We start from the raw sequence: 9,250 nt of genomic DNA, 5'->3' as shown, positions 1-9,250 counted from the left end.
TCCATACGGACACACAGCAGGAGGACCATTGGGACAGAGAAGCGCCTCAATTCCCCAGCATTGCGCTGGCAAAGAGGCCACCTCTCAAAAGGAGGCTTTCAACCAGGCTCCGGGGGGGTAGCAAGACGTCGCCCCCCTCCTTTCTGATGGTGTGCAGATTTCATCCCCGGGAGGTCCGGGAGGTGATTCTGCTCAGCGTGTTGCAATAACCGGAAGTCCTGTAGAGATGGTTTTTTAATTAGGGCCTCTTCGAGTGAGTGACATAAGATGCCCTGAGGTAGTGACTATATGTTAGACACCAAAGTCTTGTTGATATGATCCTTACATGACTTTAGTAGCCAAGATTGGCAAGGATCCAGAGCACAAGTAGTGGCCTTCACATATCACAGGATCCTGTCAACTTCCATCATGGTAACTGTGTCAAAATTGTCTATAAACAGACAAGACAATGTATTAGATATTTATTTGAACTGGTATATGTTACAAGTGACATCCAAATCAGAGTGTATTTGTGATATTTTACCAGCAAAAAGCTTTGCATAAGTATCATGGCTAACTGCCTGTTCTCAAGATAACAAAGGCCCAGATTTAGGAGTCAGCAGATGCTGAGGTATCTTAAACAACTGAAACAGCCGTGAACTAGACACTGCAATGGTTTCTTTGCTGCTGTTGCTGCTGTTTCGTAGGTTATCAAGTATGCTAGTCATAATTCAGTGTACATTCACTGCAGTCCTATTATCTGACAATGGGAGTTTTGATTCTCAAAAGTTCATATCCCCCCAAATCTTATTGGCATGTATGGTGCTACTTGGACTGGAATCTAGCTGAAGCCCCATTGAAATCATTGGGGTTCTAAGGACATGCATTGCAGCCATTTTTGACAAGCTTAATTCATTTAACCATCACAGTTCAATAAGGCATGGCAGTGTGATTGTGAGCTCCATTCCAGTGAGCATCTTCACACACTAAAGATAAGGTTTAGTCCTGTGCTCTCTTGAGAAAAAAACTGGGCAGAGGGACTTTGAGCCAAATTTATTACTAAAACAAACTGTGCAGCATTGAAAGGCAGTGTACAGATGCTTCTCAGCCTCGATAAACTTCAGCAGTACCAAAAGTTCAGAAATTGCCCAGCTCTCTTAATGGATACTGCTATGTCCAGGAGGAGCATTTTCAAGACCACCTAGGCAGAACATGCAACACCATGGGGGGTCTAGCTGTATGGATGGAGGATTCTACTACTACTCTAACAAGGAGAACCTAGCCAGGCAAAAGACATGCAGGAATTCTGTCTGAGAAACAGTTAAAGCTGCTCCTTCCAGCGCAGCAAAACGAAAGGACATGATGTGCAAAAATGACATTGTAAGATGCAAACAATCTCCCCCATTACTTCTCCAGTTACTGCCAAATATGGAATCAGCTCATGCTCAGGATGGACCAAGGCCCAAGTGGAGAGACTGCATCCTTGTCTAACTCCAGCATCATGAGATGATGGCTTCACTGGACACAATCAGCCATATGAAGTGAAACTCTCCTTTTTGAAAGCCAACAGTTCTCTGAAAAGGGAGGGAAGAAATCTTCAGAGAGGGAAAAGAAGCTTAATACTTATGTCAACCTCAAAAATGTATACCTGCCCAAGGAGAGCAAACACCAGCACAACAGCCATTTTTAACCAACAGTTTAAAAACAAGAAAATTTGCACATATATAATTTATGGGACAGTGCGCTCCATTTCACTCCCAGGAACCTATTCAAGGATACAAAAGAAAGAAAATTACATATTTCTGAAAGAAGACTTCTGGGGTATTAAATGTCAAATCAGATCTTCTCATTCTTTCCCCAAATTTAGATTATTCTGTACTGATTCCATTTTCCCTAGAGATCACATTATTACATGTAGGGCAAAGGCAGTCGCTGAACATTGGGGAGGGAAAGTGCAAGAGAAGGGGGGGGGGGGGGGGGGGAGAAAAGCATCAGTTTTTACCACGCTCTTAAATGATTCTAAGAAGCAAAAGAGAATGAACAAGTGGGGGTGGGGGAGCATCACTTTTTACTAAGCTCTCAAATGTTTCTAAGAAGCCTGTCTTCCACCTCCCCTTTAACTGCAGCCAAACTGTTAAAGCATCCCTTGCTAATAGTTTCTTTCTCCACTAAACAAAGTTTAGTGATCAATTTATCATTTTTAAATGAAATTAAAAAGATGAGAAACCCCTGCAATATGGGAGCCAAAGTGCAGAGGAGGGTGGAAGGTGCAAAGTTTGGAAAAAACCAAACTGCAATCTTGGTGATGGGGTTAACAAAAAAGAGGGGTGGGAATGGGGCAGGAAAATAGTGAGCAATGATGCAGTATCTGCAGAGTAATGTCTGCATCAGAAATACCCTTGACTTGAAAGTGGAGCAAGAAAAAAGTCCATGGCAAAACAGGATCTGGAAAAGCCAGAGATTCAGTGAACTGAAAGCGGAATGGGAAAAAAGGAATGCAGAAGCAGCAACAAAAGCCGATGCATGTGAGGCAGAAGTGGGAGGAAATGCAGAACACAATATAAAAGGAGACAGAGAAAGCAGAGGAAATGACGGGTGCAGAAACAGCCTTACTTCTATGTGCCTACATTTGGGAGGGACAGTCTATGGCAGGGGTGGCCAAACGGTGGTTTGGGAGCCACATGGGGCTCTTTCACACATATTGTGCGGTTCCCGGCAGGGCAGCTGGGGAAGCGAAGGGGAGGCATGCTTTTTCTCCCTCCCATCTATTTTCTTTCTTTGTTTCTCTCTCTTTCTTTCTCTCTTTTTCATTCTTTCTTTCCACTTCTCTCTCTTTTTCTTTCTCTCTCAGATAAATATTGTTAGCAAACCAATATCATTGGACAAATAAATATAATTTGTTTTTATTTTTGGCAGTCTCATTTAATGTTAAGAAAAAGCAAATTTGCATATTTGTAAATAAAAATGTGTGTGTAATATTTGTTCATGTTTTGCTGCTCTCAAACATCTGATGTTTATTCTATGTAGCTCTTACAGTGAGCAGGTTTGGCCACCCCTGGTCTATGAGATGCAGCCCCTGAAATCTCTGAGGTACAGCCCCTGAAAATACAATTTGTAATAGGGGGACTAAAAACTAAGCTAAACCCAGAAATCCATTGCCACCAAAACCGTGGAAATAGTTTACATAAACTGTAATTTCTATATTTAACAAGGCAACTTTCATTTTTCAGATGACAGATGAGCTAAATCTGACTCTTCTCTTGTACACCTATAAATTATATTTTCAGTGGGATTAGATTTCAGAATATATCTGCATGAGTAACAAGAATTCCTTTATATCTGACCTGACTTCTTACTTCAAACTAAACTTAATTTTTTTTAAAAAAACAAACCTTTCATATTAGTATTGATTTGATCTTTAAAGGCTTTGTTCCTTCATTATATTTTTAAAACCTTATCTATTGTATGGATAATTTACCCTGCATTGCCATCCACCATTTCAGTTCAAGCTAGGCCTTTGGAAGGCAACAGCTGCATGGGTGTTCATTACACTGGCAGTGTTGTTTTTCCTTCTTTGTGTATTGTGGTTTTCACACATCCAGCTGGTGTTCCTACTATGTTGAAGTGGAACATAGTAGGGCAGATGGCGAAGTAAAGGTCATGGTGGGCTGGGTACAGAAAGTCATTAAAAGCACAGCAGATCTATTTGGATTAGCAATCCATCATTGAAGAGGGGGAAATGGCTAGGGGAAGATTATATGCCCTCGGCCTAGGCAGTTTCTTACATCAGTGTAACACCATATTTAGCTACATATCTGGTGAGCTCCAGTAGATTCTTTTCGAATAAGAATTTGCAGTCCTAAGTGAAGCAAATGGAAGGTCTTTTCTGTCCCTGTTGTGACCTTATATAGTCCCAAAATACATAGCCTGATTCTATTACTGCTTTAGCAACAAAGTCCCAATGTTCAGTCCCCAGCATAACTCTTTTTTAAAAAAAAACTTATTGGGATATAACATCTACTCAAACAATATAACATTTTTTCAGTCATTTCATATCCCTTTCTACCCCTATCTTTCCCCCCTCTTCTTCTGGCTTCCTGCATTGCTCCAACCTCCCTCCCACTTTTTTAAAATTCCCATTTCCCTTCATCTTTCGTCTATTACTTAAACTTATTAGGTAACACTATTATCCTTATACACTTTTACACATTCTAGATATCTTTCTATCAATAGTTGTCAAAGCTAAATAAGTTGTTCTTCACCTCCCAATATTTCTCCAAATAGTCTTTGAAGTCTTTCCAATCTTCGAAAAATTCTTCTGCTTCCTGGTTTTCTTGTCATTTTGTCCATTTCAACCATGAAAGTTAAGTTTTTTATCCATTCCCAAATCTCTGGTACTTTTTCCTGTTTCCAGCATTGAGCATATGTCATTCTAGGTGATGTAATCATATACCACATTAGAGTTCGTTTTGCAATATTAACTTCTTCCATCTTAAGTCCCAACAACAACACCTCTGGCTCCTTTTTAAATTTACATTTCACAATTTTTTCCATTTCCCTATGGACCCCCGTCCCCAGCATAACTTATTAAAAGGATCTTGGGTGGCACGACATCTTCCTAAGATCTTAAAGAGCTGCAGACCGAATACACAATACACTGCTGGATGGATCCACTACTTCCTTCATTATAAAAACATTTCTGTCACAATGGGCCCAAGCACACCAAACTTAGCATTATATTGTATCCTTAGCTGACCCAACATGCAGAGAGTAAACTTCCACTCCTCACTAGTGTTCATTAATTTATTAAAATTTATATCGCACCCAGTGAATCAATGCAAGTTTTTGCCCTGAGATGCAAATGCCCAGAAGAATACCACTTGTGCCTTACAGCAGTAGCTGTACCTTGAAATGGTAGATTCCAAAAAAGCCCCAAAAACCATAATGATGTGACATGAACAACTTCACACTGGCATTGCTCTTGGCATGGGGCAAACTGTAACCTTAATGTTATAATAACAACACCATCATCGCAAATTTTAAATGCAATTTTAAAATGCCATTTTAAAATGCATAGGCTTCCAGATGCACTCCCTCTCTCACACACACCACTCTTTGTGGCTGTTGCTAGAATGATCATCACAAGCCAGAAATTTCATGGTGGGGGGATGTGAGTACACTGAGGGGGATATAGGTTTCCAAGATCCCATCATCCCAAACTAATTAGACAGGACGTGACGGTTTTATGGGTGGCTCCCTGTATAGAAATATTGCTTCTATATTCACATGCCTTCTCCTGCGATGTCTTTTGATAACATGCTGTGTCTTATTTCTTGTTGCAAGCCAAATGGTGAGGCCACCTGGCCTCAATAGCCATGCCATAAACCCACATTCTTTCACACTTTCATGCCAAAAGCCAGATCTTATGGCTACACTTTCTGGCCCACATGCGACAAGTCACGTACTCAATGAAGTAGCTGGAGTTTGGGGTCAACTGACTGCAGGCGGGGTCTTCAAACATCTAGCCAATCTATACACATACCTGATGTGCAGCTATGGCAACCAGAAATTGGCCACACACCCCTGCTACTCTGATTGCCAAAGGCCACGGCTAGTCATGATTAGCTTGGGGTATAATTGTTTGTTCCCTATGGGAGTGACTCTCCTCTTCTTGTTATCGAGTCTCTTGTTCTCTTAGCTCTGAGACTCTTGCTGCCTGTTTTATTGCACCTTAAATGCTGTCTCTTGGGAGACAAAGAGTTGCTTTGTGAACTGGAGCACATGGTTGTGCAAAGATGGGATTTCTCCTCACAATCCCTTGGTACTTGGACTATTTTGGACGGATACTCCTGACTTGGTAACTATGAATCATTAATGTTTAGTTAAGGCAAACAGCCCTAGCCTTTGTTATTTTTGTAATCTCTGGTAGTCTATGCTAAACTCTGTACTGAATAAAGATCCTTCTTATTTCTAATTGTCTCTGGTGTTGTAACTTGAATTCCAAGTCTAAGTCTTGTGCCTAACCCTGACCACATATGCTACCATTGGAGGGTGAAAAGCGTGCATCTCTGGATTGAGTTGCTAATGTGTTAAATCCCAGATGCTAACTAAGGGTTTGGAATCTCTTCCCTTAGGAAAAGCAGGGACTAGTGAAAAGAGGTTCTGGTGGCAAATTGTCTGGAAACCAGAGAGAGTATAGACCATCTCGTGGTTTGTTGTTTAATGTACTGAAAAGTACAGGATTCCCTCTCATTCCTGGACTGGCCTGAGTGGGCTAATCCTGTACACTCCCAGAGGTGTCATAGAGTGGGAGTGGGTGATGTCACAGTGAATAGTTGTAATAATAGTATTGCTTCCATAAACCACTAAATGCATTTCATGTGGTATCCATGCATAGTTATGATTATTGAAGAAATGAGCTATATACCATACTAAAAAATAACTGTGCTAAATGTAAAAGGAAACTGAGCATTCTGTGCCACCAGTTCCCCCCATCTCTAGTTTACATGTTGCCGAAAGAAGGCATGCATAAAAATGCAAGAAGAAGCCATATATCTGCAATGTGGAATACTATCCAGGGAAAAGTGGATGATTATAATAGGCAGGGGTCATTTTGTAAAAAAAGAGGTGCAGGAGCTAATTTGCATAACTCATTTGCATATGCCACACCCCCTTCCAAAGGGCATGCATGCAAGGATGCCTGGGCTCCCTGCCTCATCTTCTCCAGGTGGCCCGCGGCTGCAGGGCACCTGGAGAAGATCGGGCAGGGAACCCAAGCATGTTTAGAATGCCTTTCTTTCCCTTCCCCAGAAAGGCATTTAAATCCCACCCTTCACTGAGTTTCTCTGCAAAAGTGGAGAGGCTCAGGGGAAAGGGGGGGCATGTCTGCCCACCTCCCCTTCCCTTCGCCAGCCAGCCCACCGTGGTGCGCTGGCTGGAGAAGGGGAGGGCAGGGCAGTGAACCCAGGCATGTCTAGAATGCCCTTCTCTCCCTTCCCCATATGGGGAAGGGGAAGAAAGGCATTTAAATCCTCCCATTCCTCCGAGTTTCTCCACAAAAGAGGAGAGGCTCAGGGGAAAGGGGGGGCATGTCTGCCCTCCTCCCCTTCCTTTCTCCAGTTACCCCGCTGCGGTGGGCTGGCTGGAGGAAGGGAGGGGAGGGCAGGGAGGCAGACATGCCTGGGTTCCCTGCCTGATGTTCTCCAGGTGCCCATGGCTGCGTGGCACCTAGAGATGATTGGGCAGGGAACCCAAGCATGTTTAGAATGCCTTTCTCTCCATTCCCCACGTGGGGAAGGGAAAGAAAGGCATTTAAATCCCCCAGGCAGCGGGGGGCTCTGCAGGCCTTCCCTGGCCCATCCACCTGGGCAAGTGGACCTGGAATGGCAGCGGGGGGCACCACGGGCTTCTTACTGCCGGAGCACTGCTCCGCCACACTCTGGCAGAAAATGACCCCTGATAATAGGAGTATTTTGCTGGCTTAATGCATCTTTATTTTGTCATGAGATGTTGTTTCAATCGGAGAGGTTAGAACCATACACTCAATGCTGTTGCATTTCTATGCCATTTTTCTTCAACAAAGCTGGGGCCTGTTGAAGATCTATTTCTTAATTTGTTTTCTTCTGCAATTAGGTGAAACTCACTATGAAAGCTACAAAGTAGGAACAGTTGTGAAGCCACAGCTGGTGAATGTATTGATAAAAGAAGGATCAATAACTAAAAAACAGACTGGAGCAGCAACTCTGCTGTGGGTACAGCAAAGCTAGGAAAGATTAAATCAATAAATAATGTGCAAGGGGTCTGTTTTATGTGACTACATTAATTAACTGGGTATGTAGAAGATTACTAAATACATCAATATACATGTTCAGTCAATAGATTGAGAAGAAGCATTGGAGGAAGTGAATTGTATTACCTATGGGGAGAAAAGTTAAACAAAACTAGACAAGGCAGAAGTACAGCATCTCTGGAAAGCTGAACCCAACAAGTTTCAAAGATGTACACCAGTATAGGAAAAGGAATTCCCTTGAATATAGAGTTATTACTTTTACTCCAGAAGAGTGAAAGCCAGACACATATTCTGTATTATGTCTCTATAACTGATAGCCATTTCTTGCTGCTTCTGGAAGGCGCTTTTGATAAACGGGCATGCATAGAGAATCGTGCTAAACCCCATTTTGAGAAGAGCAACAGAACAGAGAGACAAGCTTACTCAGCAGTGGAGAGCATTCCTTTTTAGCCTGACAGTTTCAGACTCTAGCCATATCTCTTTTTGTCATGTGATTGTGATATCATCTGACTTCCTGTTATGTGCTTCCTGCTCAGTGAGTGCCAAGCTGCTGCAGGCAGTTAAAGGTGGCTCCTGGATCTGGAAAAGTTCAAGATCAACTTTTATCACCTCTTTTTGAATCAGTTTTTCAGAGATTTTCCATGGAAAAAACAGCTGTGACACCCTTTGCCAGGGTTGCCAGGTTCCCTAGTCACTCCGGCAAGGGGATTTGGGGGGCATTCCAGGGGTGGGCGGGGATGACCCCAAGCCCACCTCCCAAGCATGACCATCCACCAGGCCACCCCTATCCCTCCCCTCCTGCCAGATTTAAAGGTCTTCAGCTGATCGATGGGGACCATGTAGACTGTCAATCAGCTGGAAGGTGCTTTACATCTAGCAGAAAGGAGGGAGAGGGGCAGTCACGGGCCGCACACGGGGCTCACAAAAAGACCCTTTATAGGATGTGTAAATGTAAGTTATCTCTTCTGAAGTCTTCTGTGCCCTCACCTTCAGAGGTGAGATAAGTGGTGACCAGACACAGAGTTTCTTCAGTAGTGGTGCCTCACCTTTGGAATGTCCTTCCCTGTGAGACTCACCTGGCACCTACTTTACTTTCTTTTAGCCACCAGGCTAAAATGGTCCCTTTTACCCAGCTTTAACGAAGGGCTTTTATTTTTTACACATTTTCTTGTCTGCATCTGGCCTGATGATTATTTTAGCTACATCATTCTGGACTGCTCAGTGCTGAGTTTATACTGTTGTTATACCCCCAGCTTGTTTTTATAGTATTGGCTTATCTTTTATTGTTTGTGCTTTGAAAGAGTTGGCCTGTTTTTAAATACTTATGTTTAATGGCTTCCCTCCCCCCAAATGCTGTGCTTTAATGTCTTGATTTTTTTAATACTGTGTTTTAATTGGTTTTATTTTATTATTCGTAAGCTGATTCGAGTAGATCTCTGGAGATGTGGCATAGGAAGGAAGGAAGGAAGGAAGGAAGGAGGG

The sequence above is a fragment of the Gekko japonicus genome, unplaced genomic scaffold (assembly GCF_001447785.1).
Source record: "Gekko japonicus isolate JY-2015 unplaced genomic scaffold, Gekko_japonicus_V1.1 scaffold1410, whole genome shotgun sequence".
In the NCBI taxonomy this organism is placed as follows: Eukaryota; Metazoa; Chordata; class Lepidosauria; order Squamata; family Gekkonidae; genus Gekko; species Gekko japonicus.
This window is presented reverse-complemented; position numbering follows the sequence as displayed.